The 19,875-nt window shown below is 43.5% G+C and overlaps 1 pseudogene; it reads left to right on the forward strand.

Moving 5' to 3' along the window:
• Nucleotides 1-19,875, forward strand: part of LOC144737842 (uncharacterized) — a 49,680-nt pseudogene that overhangs the window by 10,981 nt on the left and 18,824 nt on the right.

Here is a 19,875-nt window from a genome sequence, read left to right on the forward strand (position 1 = left end):
CGATTTTCATCTGAATGCGCTTGTGTTGCGTTCGAAACGTCGTGATTTATTTGGTTTTATTTCTACCTATGTGACTTTACCGAAAGAACCAAAGAGTATGGATTCCTGCAGTCACAGACATGTTACATGCATATATACTTACTTCATACAGACATGTTAAATACAGACATGATACATGCATACATACTTACTACATACAGACATGTTACGTACAGACATGTTACATGCACATATACTTACTACAAACAGACATGCTACATGCACATATACTTACTACATACAGAGATGTTACATGCATGCATGTTACGTATTTACGACCGTAGTCTGATTGGAAGAGTACCACGGAGTGATTCGAATAATTTGAATGCGATTCGAATATCACACTTCAATGTAGGTTGTTCTAATCTATAACACTAGTTAATAATGCTATTGTATAGCCTTATAATGTATAGCTCATAGTCTATACTCTTAGTTCTTTCGGTAAAGTCACGTAGGTAAAAATGAAATTAAAATTAATAAAAATAAAACAATACAAATCACGACGTTTCGGAGGCAGCACAAGCTTCCGTCTTCAGGTGAAACCGTCACAGCAAAATATCTGTACCTTATATAGTGGTTAAGGGGGGAGGAGCCAGGAAGGGCAGCGGGGGAGGAGGAGTTGTGAAGTGGTCAATTACTGCTTTTGTTATACTGCTGGGTGGGTAAATGAATTAGATACGATTACGCCGCTCTTTGTTATGTTGTTTGTGCGCAAGTCACTGTGGGATGAATGGACTCGTGGTCACTGTTTATACCAGTGTTGGCTGTTAGAGTTTACTATAACACTAGTTTACAGTATTTTGTATATTCTTCAAATGTATATGTTAATGTTTAAGTTATATTGTTGGAATTCATAATCTTAACGTTCACAGTGTGAGAGTTTACAATGTAACAGTATATCAAAAGGCGTCGATCGATGGCTTCGATCTGGTAGGTTGCGTCAGAGTTTTTCATCAAAGGCGTTATCCCATCACGGGACACCAACATGCTGCGTATATAACAGTAACAGAAGCAACTACAGCAGCTACAAAACCGTTCGATGGCAAAGCAGCGACTTCTGCTTCTGCTCAAACTGCCGCCCGGCTGTTTGCAGCCGACTCTGCTCTCGTGGGACTCCACACGTCTATGGAAACAATTGAGATGATCCTATCTGAGTTGAGATTTGAGCGACTAAAGTTTACTTTGTTTAAACATAACTTAGTGTAGGTTAGTGCCATCGGTGTTTAGCGAATACTACCGAAGAATTAGCTCACACTCATTTATGACATAATTTGTCATAATTTTGGTTGATTTAAGGAGATCAAGACACCTGCCATGTCTACGAATTCTTATCATATACATGTACTTAACTATATAGCTAAAATAACGTCAACACTCGAAATAGTTTACTGTGATAACATTTGGCTGTTCAAAGCAGTCTGCAACCTTGAATTGTGCAGCGTGGAATAATTGAGGACATCGCGTTTATCAGTTTACATGTTACAGAGTACAGGTGATCCCACGTATACTTCGGGTTTCGGGACCAGAACGTTGCAGACTACGTTGAACAGCCAAATGTTATCGCAGTAAATAATTCTCCAGTCACAGCGCCTTACCCAAACTACATCTCCCCAACAAGTCAGCCTTCCCGCTGCTGTGTATTGTGTTTATGGGATAACAGAGGTGTGTATTATCCCATACGCCTTGCCCAGGGCCGGCCCGAGGCATAAGCGAACTAAGCGGCTGCTTGGGGCCCCCTGGCCACCAGGGGGCCCCCGAATCGTTTTTTTTTTTTTTTTTTTTTTTTTTTTACAATTAAATAACTTAAACAAGTGATATAAATGAATTAATGAATGAATGAATAAATGATGGTGGGAGGGGGGCCCCCAAATCAAATTCTGCTTAGGGCCCCCAAGAGGCTCGGGCCGGCACTGGCCTTGCCCAAAACGACTGATTGTCCGCTTAACACCCTAGCCCATAAACCACTTTTGGTGACAGTGTTGTGTGAGAGCAGCTATTAAAGTCGCTGCGTGAAACGAGGTGGTGGCTGGCCGAGCCATGCCTCGATGTTTGTCTCCTGAGTGATGACGGACACAAACCTGACCAAGCGGAGACCATGTTACAGATCGGATTTTGGTTACTGATGTTAGAGTGATTGTATTGCAAGTGTGGTCACTACGCGTCTGTACGTGCTCACTCCCGAAGCTCGGCGGTTTTTGGCAACGCCACGGGGCAGCATTCACTTTAAATCGAGGACAATGGAGGGCATGGGGAACGTGTTTTTCCACTTATTCAAAATAAGCGCACAATTACACACTGATATGCACTTACATATTCATGCATGAAGCACAATGGGCACATTACCCTTCGGTATGTTAATAGACATGCGGATTGTACCTTCCAAAATTAACAATCGAATGTAAATATCCTGAAAGACAAAGGATTGGATCCTCAGAGACACCAGAGAACACACACGGGCGAGAAGCCGTTCCTGTGCTCTGTGTGTGGGAAGGCATTTGCACGGACATCAACTCTTCAAACTCATCAGAGAACACACACGGGCGAGAAGCCATTCCTGTGCCCTGTGTGTGGGAAGACATTTGCAAAGTCATCACATCTTCAGAGTCATCAGAAAACACACACGGGTGAGAAGCCATTCATGTGTTCTGTGTGTGGGAAGGCATTTGCACACTCGGCAACTCTTCAAGACCATCAGAGAACACACACGGGAGAGAAGCCATTCCTGTGCCCTGTGTGTGGGAAGGCATTTGCACAGTCATCACATCTTCAGAGACACCAGAGAACACACACGGGCGAGAAGCCGTTCCTGTGCTCTGTGTGTGGCAAGGCATTTGCACGGACATCAACCATGAACAGGCATCAGAAGGTCCACAATGATAGGAAACTTAAATCAAAAGCTGAAATTCAAGGTGCTGCAATGAGTCCTGAAGAAGTTTCCACCTTCGATCCCATGCAGTTGGATCCCGAGAGATGGCTGGATGTAATAGAGTGGCTCGAGAGTCAACCAAAGAGCTCGGGGTGACTGAAAAAATATTATGTCATGTGGTTATACCTTTTAATGTTATCCGATTACTTGCCGAAGTGGTGTGATGAGCACTGGTTGTGAGAGGGTTCAATTGTAGTCGTTAAGTGTTCCTGTTGAGCTAAAGTTGGAATGCGTCTGTAGGTACATCTTTACTCAACATTTTAAACAGTTTTTTTTTCAAGTATATAGCTTTTTTTGATTGGTATTAATCGACTTTAGATAGCCGTTTCCAGGATGTACATTGATGACGCGTTCGTTGAATATATGGCCTTGACTTCAACATAGACGCACAGTGAACAAATGTGGTGAACTAATAAGGAAATCATGGGGAATGATACTTTAACGCTTTGGTATTCCTGGAACAGAAATGGTTTGCATGGTACAGGAAATGTGTGAACATAGGACATAATAAATATTCCCTTCGAGTTTTGACGTAAAAATGATTGCAGATGAATAAAAATGTATTTTTAACAAATGTTTGTCCGTTCTTTATTTTATAATGTTCCTAGAAAAAACATGTTAAGATAATTTCAGGTGGAGGATCTCCGTCACACAAGTGTGCCCTTAACCGGCAGAATCTTGGCTGTCTGCCCGATTAACACGTGTTCCTTGAGAAGTAAAGTCCCCGTAGTTAATCGTTCATCAACGTACCAGTCCCTAATCCCGAAGTATGTCGGGGATAAACTGTACTCATAACATGTAAACTGTAATACTATACACGATAACACTAAACATTAAACGATTATAAACTAGTGTTTAAAATTATAACCATATAAATGGAGGTAAGGTATTATAATATCATTAGAAGCATTAGAATCACAGTGTGATCGTATAAGAATCTCTAATATGTATGTATAGTGTACATGCAAGGATCGGATAAAATGTATTACAATTGCAACATGGTCATAATACAATCACAATTTTCACTGCTAGATGTCATCGAATAACAAAAGACGGAATATATTTATATAAATCCACGCTCAACCCCATTATAAACTCAATCGTTACAATTATTACAACAATCACAAATTGTGAAAAAGAGAAATTCCAGCAAGCAAAACACCACGCTCACGTGACGAATTCTTAAACAAACTGCAACACTCAAGTGACAGAACTCAACAAAAAAACGCCGCAATAAAAAGAACAACATCAATTAACAAATCCTAAAAACAGACAACACACGCACGTTAGTAGCTGTTAGAAGAAGACAACACCTAGCACCTTCAACTATACACATTATACAGCCCCAAAGAGCCAACTCTTAAATGGGGCGGTATATGACAACCTTCGCTGCTGTCGACGGGGCCAAGCAGCGAGTGTTTAACTCCATTGTTTCAGAATCCGTGTTATTACCCGGTCACAGTGCCTTACCCAAACTACATCTCCCGAACAAGGCAGCCTTCCCTATGCTGTGTATTTTAGCAGTATATTTACGGACGCACTTGAAGATAACAATTCGTCTAGAAAAGACAGGCGACTTGTTCTACCAACATGATTTAAATTTATATCCGAAATTAGTATGACTTCATTCATGAGTAGTATTCACTAAGCCCCGATTGCACTAACCTACACACAGTTATGATTAAACAAAGTAAACATTAGTCGCTCATCCCAGCTCAGACATGATCATAGCAATTATTTCCAAATCCGTGTCGGGTCCAACGAGAACAGGGCACACTAAACATTAAACGACAAAAAATATATCAACTGGATTTATAATTTAGTGCACCATAAACGGAGGTACGGTATTTAAATCGCATTAGAAGCATTAAAATCGCTCTCTACTCGTATATATGTAAAGTGTACGTGCAATCGGCCCGGGGGTTGGGTATGCGAACTGTGGGGTTGCAGGGTTAGAATCGCATTCAAATTCTTAGAATTACAATATGGACGCATTAGCTTTTACTGTGCTTGAATGTATGTTATGTGCAAATGCAAATCGTTAGTTGTAAATGCGAGGAAGGGGTTAAGAGGTGCACGTTTAATCCAGTGTTACATTTATTTTAGCATCATTTTTAAGGACACTGTTGTTGGACATGGCACGTGCCTTGTTCGACTCGATCAACGAAAATTAGTAGAATGTCGGTCATAAAGGTGTGCGAGTTCATTCATAAGCAGTGTTCGCTGATTACCGATGACACAGACCTACACACAAACAAAGTACTCTTTATTAAATTAATTATCAGCGCAGACATCTTCATCTCAATCATTTCCAAAGACGTGTGGGGTCCCGCGAGAGCAGGGCCTGGCAACAAATATCTGAGCAGCGGAAGCAGCAGAATCAGAAGTAGCTGCGTCGCCCTCGAAATGTGATGTTGCTGCTGCTGTATTTGCTTCTGCGCCGATCAAGATTGACGCTCTTGATCGTCGCATTTGATCAACTCTGACATTGTAAACTCTCACATGTTAAACTCTAACATAGTGAAATATAATATTATAACCTATGAACTACAACCTATCCATTGTTACGCTTTAAAATACGATTAACTGTTATAGTGCAGAACCACATATTTGGAGGTATGGGATTATAATCGCATACTAATAATTTGAATCGCACTGAGCTAATTAGAATCACACTGTGGTTGTACGTATTGTATGTTTATATGCCAACCGGGGGTAGGATATGCAGGATTAGAATCGAATTACAATTATTCGAATCCCACTCGTCGTATTAGAATCATACTTTCCACTGTTGGATGAATGTGTCGTATCAATGGAATCGAATAGCCATATAAGTATATACAGTATACACAAATAAAGAGTATAACAATCACACATTGTAACATAAATACAATAAACATTATTTAAAAAACGTATTTACAAATATATATTCCACTTTTTTAAAACTCAGAATGTCGTCGTTCATGTGGGGAGATGGAGCGCAGTGGATCGTATCGTCTAAGCTGCTTTTCGGAATCCGTGTGATAACCCAGTCACATCGCCTAACTCGAGTGACAGCACCTTACCCAAGCTACATCTCCCCAACAAGGCAGCCTTACCGATGCTGTGTATTGTGTTTGTGGGATAACAGAGGTGTGTATTTTCCCATGCGCCTTGCCCAAAACGACTGATTGTCCGCTTAACAGCCTAGCCTGTAAACCACCATTGGTGATAGTGTTGTTTGAGAGCAGCTATTAAAGTCGTTTTGGCAAACGAGGTGGTGGCTGGCCAAACCATGCCTCGCTGTTTGTCTCCGGAGTTATGACGGATACAAACCAGACCAAGCGGAGACCACGTACCAGATCGGATTTTGGTTACTGATGTTAGAGTGATTGTGTTGCAAGTGTGGTCACTACGCGTCTGTACGTGCTCACTTCCGAAGCTCGGCGATTTTTGGCAACGCCACTGGGCTGCATTCACTTTAAATCGAGGACAATGGAGGGCATGGGGAACGTGTTTTTCCATTTATTCAAAATAAGCGCATAATTACACACTGAGATGCACTTACATATTCATGCATGAAGCACAAAGGGCACATTACCCTTCGGTATGTTAATAGACATGCGGATTGTACCTTCCAAAATTAACAATCGAATGCAAATATCCTGAAAGACAAAGGATTGGATCCTAGGGGGGGAGTTATAAGGCGGCTCAGAAGCAGAGCTCAATGCCATTTCGAGAGGGAACTTGATGAGGTTGGACGCTCGACTCGTCGCTCTGCTGATCGCCCTTCAACCGCGAGACAACGCAGCCTGGCGAGCACAATTGCTGTGTCGACAGTTAGGCGACTTTGTGTCGGGAGAGTTCGTGGCGACATCTTCGGACGGGTTCCAGACATCGATATACCGTGAATCTCCAAGTAAGTGTCTATTTTCGCGGATGAACTCTTAAACGTTTTCGTAGTTAAATTAGCGGGATTTTTTTTCCTCTCGGTTAGACGCGAGTGTCGTTCTTGTTTTAGCAGTTAACAAAATCCAAAACTCAACGTTAAACATCCTTGCGGCCGATAGCGTACTTTTAACACCGCTGCTGTTACTACGCTCACATGGAGCAGAGAGGCTCTACACAGCCCCACGCACACGGAGGCAAGAAGCCATTCAATTGCTCTGTGTGTGAGAAGTCCTTTTCACGGTCATCACATCTTAAGAGACACCAGAGAACACACACGGGCGAGAAGCCATTGCTCTGCCCTGTGTGTGGGAAGGCATTTGCACACTCGTCAACTCTTCAAACTCATCAGAAAACACACACGGGCGAGAAGCCATTCCTGTGCCCTGTGTGTGGGAAGACATTTGCTCAGTCATCACATCTTCAGATTCATCAGAGAACACACACGGGCGAGAAGCCATTCTTGTGCTCTGTGTGTGGGAAGGCATTTGCACACTCGTCAACTCTTCAAGACCATCAGAGAACACACACGGGAGAGAAGCCATTCCTGTGCCCTGTGTGTGGGAAGACATTTGCACAGTCATCACATCTTCAGAGTCATCAGAGAACACACACGGGCGAGAAGCCATGCCTATGCTCTGTGTGTGGGGAGGCATTTGCACGGGCATCAACTCTTCAAACTCATCAGAGAACACACACGGGTGAGAAGCCATTCCTGTGCCCTGTGTGTGGGGAGACATTTTCACACTCGTCATCTCTTAACAGGCATCAGAAGGTCCACAATGATAGGAAACTGAAATCAAAAGCTGAAATTCAAGGTGCTGCAATGAGTCCTGAAAATGTTTCCACCTTCGATCCCATGCAGTTGGATCCCGAGAGATGGCTGGATGTAATGGAGTGGCTCGAGAGTCAACCAGAGAGCTCGGGGTGACTGAAAACATATTATGTCATGTGGTTATACCTATTAAGCCGTATCGAGTACTTTTGTGTGTAATTTTGACCATTTTAGTTTTACAGTTTCGTGACGTGCACAGTGGTAGTTTGTAATGTTATCGGATTAATTGCCGAAGTGGTGTGATGTGCACTGGTTGTGAGAGGGTTGCATTTTAGTCGTTAGGTGTTCCTGTTGAGCTAAAGTTGGAATGCGTCTGTAGGTACATCTTTACTCAACATTTTAAACGTTTTTTTCAGGTATATAGCTTTTTTTGATTGGTATTAATCGACTTTAGTTATCTGATTCCAGGATGTACATTGACGCGTTTGTTGAATATATGGCCTTGACTTCAACATAGACGCACAGTGAACAAACGTGGTGAACTAATCAGGAAATCATGGGGAATGATACTTTAACGCTTTGGTATTCCTGGAACGGATATGGTTTGCACTGTACTGACATAATAAACATTCGGTTCGAGTTTTGACGTAAAATGATTGCAAGATGAATAAAAACGTATTTTTAACAAATGTTTGTCCCTTATTTATTTTACGATGTTCATAGCAAAAACATGTTAAGAGAATTTCAGGTGGAAGATCTCCGTCACACAAGTGTGCCCTTAACCGGCAGCATCTTGTTACAAATGTTATCGCAGTAAACAATTCGGAACACAGCATGACACTCAATCTCGAGCATCTGCGAAGCAACGATATGAGAGGGCTAAGACCTGCAAGTTTATTCGAGTGTTGACGTTATTTTAGCTATATAGTTAAGTAGATGTATGTGATAAGAATTCGTCGACATGGCCTGTGTCTTGATCTCCTTAAATCAACCAAAATTATGACAAATTTTGTCATAAATGAGTGTGAGCTAATTCTTCGGTAGTATTCGCTAAACACCGATGGCACTAACCTACACTAAGTTATGTTTAAACAAAGTAAACTTTAGTCGCTCAAATCTCAACTCAGATAGGATCATCTCAATTATTTCCATGAACGTGTGGGGTCCCACGAGAGCAGAGCCGGCGTGCAAACAGCCGAGCAGCAGTTGGAGCAGAAGCAGAAGTCGCTGCTTTGCCATCGAACGGTTTCGAAGCTGCTGGAGTTGCTTCTGTTACTGTTATATAGGCAGCATGTTGGTGTCCCGTGATGGGATAACGCCTTTGATGACAAACTCTGATGCAATCTACCAGATCGAAGCCATCGAGCGACGCCTTTGATATACTGTTACATTGTAAACTCTCACACTGTGAACTTTAACATTATGAATTCCAACAATATACATTAAACATTAACATATACATTTGAAGAATATACAAAATACTGTAAACCAGTGTTATGGTAAACTTAAAATTTGTAAACTCTAACAATATAACCTATGAGCAATACATTACAACGCTATGAAATAACATTATTAACTAGTGTTATAGATTAGCAAACCGTACAATGAAGTGTTATATTTGATTCTCAATCGAATTATTAGAATCGTTCCGTCGTCCTCTTTGAATCACACGATGCTCGTAAGTATGTAACATGTATGTATGTAACATGTATGTAATATGGACGTGCCAACCAATGGTGGGATATGTGAAACATGAAGGTGCAGGATCAGGATGGGATTAACATTATTTGAATAACACTTTGGTGGTATTAGGATCAAGCTGTCCACTGCTGGATGAATGTTCCATCTCAATGGCATCAAATAGCAATATTCGGTATGAATATGTAAAATAATCGCACAAACCCAATATTAGCCCGTGAAATAATGAATCGTTACAATTGTAATGACTCCGGACTGCAGAGGGTTCTTTTATTTAGCCTTTAACGCGGTTTCAGACCCCAGGCGTCACGATATAGCAACCACGACGAGACAGCAACCAGCCAACACAGCCCCAAACCTCGTTCCTCCCCCTCTCTTATTCTCGGCGTGAACCTCCGCCCACACTTGGTCTCGCCTTCCCTTCTCGAACTCTCTCTATCTTGTTGTCACCACTTGTCTCTTAGTTGACGCACTGTCTTTACATCACCCACCTCTATGACCTCTACCTGTCCCCGCCATGGGCGGAGCAACTTGGGGGACATACCCGGTGGCACCTGTGGGCAATACAACCATGCCCTGTCCCCCACCGCCCATGGAAGCACGTGCTCCCGACGGCCCGAGTTCTTTTCATTAGCGGCTTGCGCTCTGGTGGGGAAAGGTCCTCGTTATGAATCGTTTCGCAACGTTCAGGTCCAGAATACCGAAGTATACCGGGAATCACCTGCACTGCTCTTCCTTTCGTCGCCTGGATGAAGGTGTTGCTGCTGCTGCAGTTGTTGCTGCAGTTGCTGCTGCAGCTGTTGCTGCAGCTGTTGCTGCTGCTGCAGCTGTTGCTGCTGCAGTTGTTGCTGTAGCTGCTGCTGTTGTTGCTGCTGATGTTCTTGCTACTGATGTTGCTGTTGTTGCTGTTGCTGCTGCTGCAGTTGCTGCTACTGCTGTTGTTGCTGCTTAAAATGCTTCAGTTCCAGTGGTGTTCCGTGATGGGATAACAAACTTTGATCAAATACTTTTATCAAACGAGTCATTACAATTGTAACAATTCATAATTGCAGGGGCTTATGTTGGGTTTGTGCGATTATTTTAAATATATAACTCCCCCCCTAGGATCTAATCCTTTGTCTTTCAGGATATTTGCATTCGATTTTTAATTTTGGAAGATGCAATCCGCATGTCTATTAATATACCGAAGCGTAATGTGCCCATTGTGCTTCATGCATGAATATGTAAGTGCATCTCAGTGTGTAAATGTGCGCTTATTTTGACTAAATCGGATTAGCGCTGGAAAAACACGTTCCCCATGCCCTCCATTGTCCTCGATTTAAAGTGAATGCAGCCCCGTGGCGTTGCCAAAAATCGCCGAGCTTCGGGAGTGAGCACGTACAGACGCGTAGTGACCACACTTGCAATACAATCACTCTAACATCAGTAAGCAAAATCCGATCTGGTACATGGTCTCCGCTTGGTCTGGTTTGTATCCGTCATAACTCTGGAGACAAACAGCGAGGCATGGTTTGGCCAGCCACCACCTCGTTTGCCAAAGCGACTTTAATAGCTGCTCTCAAACAACACTGTCACCAATAGTGGTTTATGGGCGAGGATGTTAAGCGGACAATCAGTCTTTTTGGGCAAGGCGTATGGGAAAATACACACCTCTGTTATCCCATAAACATAATACACAGCATCGGTAAGGCTGCCTTGTTGGGGGAGATGTAGTTTGGGTAAGGTGCTGTCACTGGAGTTGGGCGATGTGACTGGGTTATCACGCGGATTCGTTAAAGCAGCTTAGATGATACGATCCACTGCGCTCCACAACGATATTCTCAGTAAAAATAATAATAAATAGAACTGTTTAAATACGTTTTTTAAATAATGTGTATTGTATATATGTTATAATGTGTGATTGTTATACTCTTTAAATGTGTGTATATACTGCTAGCTGGCTAAGATGCCAGCTAGCAACATCAGCAAAGATGAGCGTTTTGAATTAGCTCAATTAAAAAAGAGGGATGACATTGTCATCCTCTCAGCCGACAAAGGCAATGCCACTGTCATCATGGACAAAATAGAATACAACAACAAAATTCAAGAACTACTCAACGATGGCAGCTATACAAACATAAAAAGAGACCCCACCAACAGCCTCGTCTCCAAAACCAACAACATCATTTCTGCTTCAACCGCATTACTTGATCAGACCAAACAGTTCTCGTTGAAACCTTCTGCAGCCAGGCCACCAAGATTGTACGGCTTGCCAAAGATACATAAAGAAGATACACCTCTTCGTCCCATTGTCTCTACTATCAACTCCCCCACTTACAAACTGGCTCGTTTTTTGTCCGAAATCCTACGGCCTTTCACTGGAAAAACCACCTCTGCAGTACTAAACTCTACTGACCTGGTATCGACAATCAAGGGGATTGCCCTGTCCCCAGACGACCTGCTTGTCAGTTTTGATGTGGTTTCCTTGTTCACCAAGGTGCCTGTGCCTGACACCATCGCAATCATTGAAGACTTGGTTCATCAAGGACTAAATGCTGGGGTACCCCCCCTGGTGAGACACTGCTTAACCAATACATACTTCACCTGGAATGGAACCTTCTACAAGCAAATTGAGGGCACCCCAATGGGCTCCCCCCTATCTCCGGTTGTAGCCAACATCTTCATGGAGATATTTGAGACGGACGCCATCCAGACTGCCACTCTACGCCCGACCTTATGGAAGAGGTACGTAGACGACACTTTTGTCATCTGGCCACATGGCCGGCCTGCTCTAGACCAATTTCTCGACCACATCAATTCCATACACCCAGCCATCAGATTCACCATGGAAGTCGAAAATGATGGCAAGCTACCCTTTTTGGATGTCCTAATCAAAAGGAGACCTGATGGTTCAATGAGCCACTCTGTCTACAGGAAAGCCACCCACACGGATGCTTATCTAAAACCGGATTCCCAACACCATCCATCCCAGAAGAATTCCCTCATCAAGACTCTATATCATAGAGCCCAATGCATCTCCGACCATGAACACATTTCCAGTGAACTCAAACACGTACGCCAAGCTCTTAAGGCTAATGGTTACTCCGACTACACAATCCGCAAAGCCATCACTCCAACCATCAAGAAAGATCCTGTTGAGGAGCCTTTCAAGACCATCACCTTACCCTACATTGCTGGGATCACAAAAAAGATCTCCAAAATCCTGATTAAACACAAGATCCAGGTCCGATTCAACACAGTACATAAAATCCGTGATCTGGTACCGTCTGTAAAAGATGTGATTCCAGACATACAGTACCCTGGCGTCTACAAACTAAGTTGCCTCTGTGGTAGCAGTTACATTGGGGAAACCAAACGACACGTCTCAGACCGCATTCGTGAACATAAAGCTGATCTAAAACACGGTAGGACAAACACCTCAGCCGTGGCAGACCACTGTTACAACTCAGTGGGCTCACATGACATTGACTTCTCCAAGACGGAGGTTCTCTGCAAGCCATCTGGCTATCATGAGAGATTCGTTCATGAGGCGATCCACATATACAAACACAGAGACAATTTTAACCGAGAAGATGGATTCAGGCTTAGCAATCATTGGAAGGACGTAATAAACCATTTCGATACACATTAGGGTGAGTTGAATAATACATAGTGTTATATTAAAATGTATAAAGTATAGGGTGGTTTACAGCAATACAGTATACAATTTAATGTTGGGTTTATCTATGGCAGTATATAGTACTGTATATGCTAAGAGAATAAAGTTTAGATGGAAGTATATTATATACTTCTTAAGACGTAGAATTGTAATTTATTATTTGTTGTTAGTAACTCAGCTTATTGTAGAGTATAGTAAGTATCAGTTTATATTTTAGTTTTTTATGTAGTTTTTACTTTGGTTTTCTACGTGGTTGTTTGGTAAATGCAGCTACATATCATTAACATTCCTTTCCTTTATTAACGCTGTTCCTTGCGCCCCCCCGTGGTGCTGTTGATCCTGCATAATGCATGGGCATAATGGGACTTTGAAACCCCTCCGCCCACCTCCTACGCATTACCCATTGGTATGCTAAATTCCTCTTCATATGCACATTCTTTTGTTAAGGCGCTCCTCCTCGCTACACCTATATAAGCTCCTAGCTTGATAATGTCTCATTCTTCGCCTGAGGACGGCTGCTTGCGTTGTGGCCGAAACGTCGTGAGAATTGTTTTATTATGTTTTATTTTTATTATTTTATTACTTCCCTTCTGCGTGACTTTACCGAAAGAACCAAGAAGATGAATCCCTGCAGTCACGAAAGCTTTAAATCGAAATTTAACCGCCTCTACGGGGAGGGTTTCCACGTAACTTTGAGATCCTTCAACAAGCTCCGGGATAAGAAGGCTCAGCTAATCGAGTCTCTCACCTTTCTGAAGAGATGCCGCGACTCTAAGGTAATACCAAACGCATTTACACTAACATCTGCTGCTGTAACTTCTTCTAATGCGAAACGAATTCTGTCTAGAACTAGCTTAGCTCTTATCTCAGAGAAAATCAGACTTACGCGCACCGAACTAGATCAGTTAGACAAGACACTCTACAAATCACACTTATCTTTGAGTGCAACAATGTCCACATCGGATTGGGAACACGTGGAAAAAATGACTGCCTCTTCAGCTGCCGATATGTCGACTAAATGTAAGGACAACTTGATTTCCAAATTCAACCGCCTCTCAAACAAGAAACCGGACCCACACATTGAAAAGCTAGATGTTAACAAAGTCGTAATTAATCGCAGTAACAGTCCTATTTCTGAAGGTTTGAAATCCGTTTTAGCTAAAGGATTAAACTTTGCAGTCACACCTAGACACATACCAGTTAATGATATAATTGCTCGAGTAGATGTAGATTATGATCGGATTAAAACGATTATAATAACACTTTGGTAGTATTCGAATAACACTGAGCTAGAGTGTATGTTAAATGTAGATGCACATCGGGAGTCGTAAATGCGGCCTTGGTGGTGCCAGATTTAGAATCGCATCAAAATTATTAAAATCGCACCATGGTCGTATTAGAATCAAGCTGCCCACTGCTGGTAGAATGTTACATCGCAATGGCACCGAATAGCACTATACAGTATTGATATTTTGCGTGGAGCCTTCAAGCGCAACCTTGCGCATTTTGACCTGGTTCTCGACGCCCGTCCCTCGCCCATGTTAGAATCTTGTGCATTTCGGGGCGTCAAGGGTTCGCACCGCAGCCTTGAAGGATTAGGCAGGTCCCTGGCTTCTTTTGAAGAATTTGACCAGGCTCCAGGCACGGGTTCCTCGCAGAATCATCTCTATTATTTCCATGAACGTGTGGGGTCCCACGAGAGCAGGGCCGGCCACAAACATTCGGGCAGCAGTTTGAGCAGAAGCAGAAGTCGCTGCTTTGCCATCGAACGGTTTCGTAGCTGCTGTCGTTGCTTCTGTTACTGTTATATAGGCAGCATGTTGATGTCCGGTGATGGGATAACGCCTTTGATGAAAAACTCTGATCCAACAAGTCACCTTCCTTGTCGAGACGCATTCTAAACACAATACTGTACTTAAATGTTGCTAAAATAACGTCTAAACCCGATTCAACATGCAGTCCCACCTCGGCCATGAGCAACCCACAGCACGCGCAGAGGGAGGAGACCACGAGGGAGACGGCCTCAACTTGAAGAGAAAGTTGACAAATTCACGGATGCCATCACCCAGCTGCTGCAACGCTTGTCGGATGAGATGCTGCGTCCCGCGGCACCAATCCGTCATCACTCCGGAGACAAACAGCGAGGCATGGTTTGGCCAGCCACCACCTCGTTTGCCTAAACGACTTTAATAGCTGCTCTCAAACAACACTGTCACCAATGGTGGTTTATGGGCTAGGCTGTTAAGCGGACAATCAGTCGTTTTGGTCAAGGCGTATGGGATAATACACACCTCTGTTATCCCATAAACACAATGCACAGCAGCGGTAAGGCTGCCTTGTTGGGGAGATGTAGTTTGGGTAAGGTGCTTTGACTGGAGTTAGGCGATGTGACTGGGTTATCACGCGGATTCCGAAAAGCAGCTTAGACGAAACGATCCACTGCGCTCCATCTCCCCACATGGACAACGACATTTTAAATTTTTTAAAAAATTAAAACATATTTTTAAATACGTATTTGAAATAATGTGGTGTATATATGTTACCATGTGTGGTTGTTAAGATTTTTGTATGCGTATATATACTGTATATAGCATTTCGATTGTGTGTTGTAATTTTTATCATTTTTATCCGATCCTTGCACGGAGACTATACATACATATGAGCAGAGTGTGATTCTAATACGACCACACTGTGATTCTAATGCTTCTAATGAGATTATAATTCCTTACCTCCGTTTATATGGTTCTAAATTTAAACAATAGTTCATAGTCTTCTTGGTTCTTTCGGTAAAGTCACGTAGAAGAGACGTAATAAAATCAATCTCATTAGAAGTATTAAAATCGCACTCTACAGATATGTATGTAAATTATCCTTGCGGCCGATAGCGTACTTTTGACTCGATAACACCGCTGCTGTTACTACGCTCACATGGAGCAGAGACTCTCTCCACAGCCCCACGTACACGGAGGCAAGAAGCCATTCAATTGCTCTGTGTGTGGGAAGACATTTTCACGGCCATCAGATCTTCAGAGACACCAGAGAACACACACGGGCGAGAAGCCGTTCCTGTGCTCTGTGTGTGGGAAGACATTTGCACACTCGTCACATCTTCAAACTCATCAGAAAACACACACGGGCGAGAAGCCGTTCCTGTGTTCTGTGTGTGGGAAGGCATTTTCACTTTCAGCAAACTGCCAACGCCATCAGAAAACACATACGGGCGAGAAGCCATTCCTGTGCCCTGTGTGTGGGAAGGCATTTTCACAGTCGTCAACTCTTCAAAATCATAAGAAAACACACACGGGCGAGAAGCCATTCTTGTGCCCTGTGTGTGGGAAGGCATTTTCACAGTCGTCAACTCTTAAAAGGCATCAGAAGGTCCACAACGATAGGAAACTGAAATCAAAAGCTGAAATTCAAGGTGCTGCAATGAGTCCTAAAGCAGTTTCCACCTTCGATCCCATGCAGTTGGATCCCGAGAGATGGCTGGATGTAATGGAGTGGCTCGAGGATCAACCCGAGAGCTAGGGGTGACGGAAGAAATATTATGTCATGTGGTTATACCTTTAAGCCCTATCGCGTACTTTTGTGTGTAATTTTGACCATTTTTGTTTTACAGGTTTTTGAGAGTTTAATGACGTGCACAGTGGTGGTTTGTAATGTTATCGGATTACTTGCCGAAGTGGTGTGATGAGCACTGATTGTGAGAGGGTTCAATTGTAGTCATTAAGTGTTCCTGTTGAGCTAAAGTTGGAATGCGTCTGTAGTTAGATCTTTACTCAACATTTTGAACGTCTTTTCAAGTATATAGCTTTTTTTATTGGTATTAATCGACTTTAGATAGCCGATGTCAGGATGTACATTGATGACGCGTTCTTTGGATATATGGCCTTGACTTCAACATAGACGCACAGTGAACAAATGTGGTGAACTAATAAGGAAATCATGGGGAATGATACTTTAACGCTTTGGTATTCCTGGAACGGATATGGTTTGCATTGTATTGTAACTGTTTGAACATAGGACATAATACATTCGGTTCGAGTTTTGACTTAAAAATGATTGCAGATGAATAAAAACGTTTTTTTAACAAATGTGTGTCCGTTTATTTATTCATATCAACAACTTGTTTTAAGCGAGTTTCAGGTGGAGGATCTTAGTCAGCATCTTGGCTGTCTCCCCATTAACATGTGTTCCTGGAGGGGAAAGGGCCCCATTATTAATCGATTCACAACGTTACGGTCCCTAATCATCAAGTATACAGGGAATCCTGTACGCTATGACATGTGAACTGTAACACTATAAAGGATAACACGAAACATTAAACTACTATAAACTAGTTTAATCATTTATAACAGCAAAAACAGAGGTACGGTATTATAATCTCATTACAAGCAGTAGAATTTCAACGTGATCGTATTAAAATCACACTCTACGCATATGTATGTATAGCGTACGTGCAAGCGAACTGTGCTCGTATGCATGTGTAGTGGTGGTGTTGACGTGCGCCGACAGTGATGGATCACGGGGCGGCACGGGGTGCGGGGTTGGGCACGCGATGTGGGCGTGGTATGGACGCGCGCGCCGGGAGTGAGGGATTACGGGCGGCGCGGCGTGGGTGGTGAGGCGCGCTGACACGAGGTGGGAAAAGAGGATCGTAGCCAGCGCCCAGTGATTGGTCAAATGGGATGGGTGCTCTCAGCGACGTCCAGAGGAGGGGTATAAAGGGTGACGCGCGAGAGCACTCGTGGTTGTTAACCAGTTGAAGATCGAAGACGGAGTTGAAGGAGTAGAGCCCCGAGACCCCTAGTCCCGCCGTCCTTATCGGGACCGGGGCCCTGTGTGGCTCGGAGGCGAGACTGTGGGACCCGTGGTCCGACGCCCATGTGGGCCGAGAGACTGTGGGACCCAGAGTCGAGACGGACACCCCGGCTGGGTGTGTTCCGAGAGGCTACGGGGCGTAAGAGCCCGTGTTGGTGTAGCCAGGAGAACTGTGTGGGTTAGGCTGGTGTTAGCCACCCGAGTAACAGAGTGGGTGTTGGTCACCCGAGTAACTAAGTGGGTGTTGGTCACCCGAGTAACTGAGTGGGTGTTGGTCACCCGAGTAACTAAGTGGGTGTTGGTCACCCGTGTAGCTAAGTGGGTGTTGGTCACCCGTGTAAACATAGTTGGTTCAAATAAAAGAGTGTGCTACCCGTGAAGTCGTCTCCCGCCGAGTTACTACATTACACATGTAATATGCATCTATGGCCTTTGGACATGCGAACCGGTGGTCGGATATGCGAACGGGGGGGTGCAGGATTATGATCGGATTAAAACGATTATAATAACACTTTGGTAGTATTCGAATAACACTGAGCTAGAATGTATGTTAAATGTAGATGCACATCGGGAGTCGTAAATGCGGCCTGGGTGGTGCCAGATTTAGAATCGCATCAAAATTATTAAAATCGCACCATGGTCGTATTAGAATCAAGCTGCCCACTGCTGGTAGAATGTTACATCGCAATGGCACCGAATAGCAAAATACAGTATTGATATTGGGCGTGGAGCCTACAAGCGCAACCTTGCGCATTTTGACCTGGTTCTCGACGCCCGTCCCGCGCCCATGGTAGAATCTTGTGCATTTCGGGGCGTCAAGGGTTCGCACCGCAGCCTTGAAGGATTAGGCAGGTCCCTGGCTTCTTTTGAAGAATATGACTGGGCTCCAGGCACCGGTTCCTCGCAGGATCATCTCTATTATTTCAATGAACGTGTGGGGTCCCACGAGTGCAGGGCCGGCCACAAACATTCGGGCAGCAGTTTGAGCAGAAGCAGAAGTCGCTGCTTTGCCATCGAACGGTTTCGTAGCTGCTGTAGTTGCTTCTGTTACTGTTATATATGCATCATGTTGATGTCCCGTGATGGGATAACGCCTTTGATGAAAAACTCTGATCCAACAAGTCACCTTCCTTGTCGAGACGCATTCTAAACACAATACTGTACTTAAATGTTGCTAAAATAAAGTCTACACCCGAGTCAACATGCAGTCCCACCTCGGCCATGAGCAACCCACAGCACGCGCAGAGGGAGGAGACCACGAGGGAGACGGCCTCAACTTGAAGAGAAAGTTGACAAATTCACGGATGCCATCACCCAGCTGCTGCAACGCTTGTCGGATGAGATGCTGCGTCCCGCGGCACCAATCCGTCATCACTCCGGAGACAAACAGCGAGGCATGGTTTGGCCAGCCACCACCTCGTTTGCCTAAACGACTTTAATAGCTGCTCTCAAACAACACTGTCACCAATGGTGGTTTATGGGCTAGGCTGTTAAGCGGACAATCAGTCGTTTTGGGCAAGGCGTATGGGATAATACACACCTCTGTTATCCCATAAACACAATACACAGCAGCGGTAAGGCTGCCTTGTTGGGGAGATGTAGTTTGGGTAAGGTGCTTTGACTGGAGTTAGGCGATGTGACTGGGTTATCACACGGATTCCGAAAAGCAGCTTAGACGAAACGATCCACTGCGCTCCATCTCCCCACATGGACAACGACATTCTAAATTTTTAAAAAAATTAAAACATATTTTTAAATACATATTTGAAATAATGTGGTGTATATATGTTACCATGTGTGGTTGTTAAGATTTTTGTATGTGTATATATACTGTATATAGCATTTCGATTGTGTGTTGTAATTTTTATCATTTTTATCCGATCCTTGCACGGAGACTATACATACATATGAGCAGAGTGTGATTCTAATACGACCACACTGTGATTCTAATGCTTCTAATGAGATTATAATTCCTTACCTCCGTTTATATGGTTCTAAATTTAAACAATAGTTCATAGTCTTCTTGGTTCT

The sequence above is a fragment of the Lampetra planeri genome, chromosome 74, assembly GCF_965212315.1.
Source record: "Lampetra planeri chromosome 74, kcLamPlan1.2.h2, whole genome shotgun sequence".
Lineage (NCBI taxonomy): Eukaryota > Metazoa > Chordata > Hyperoartia > Petromyzontiformes > Petromyzontidae > Lampetra > Lampetra planeri.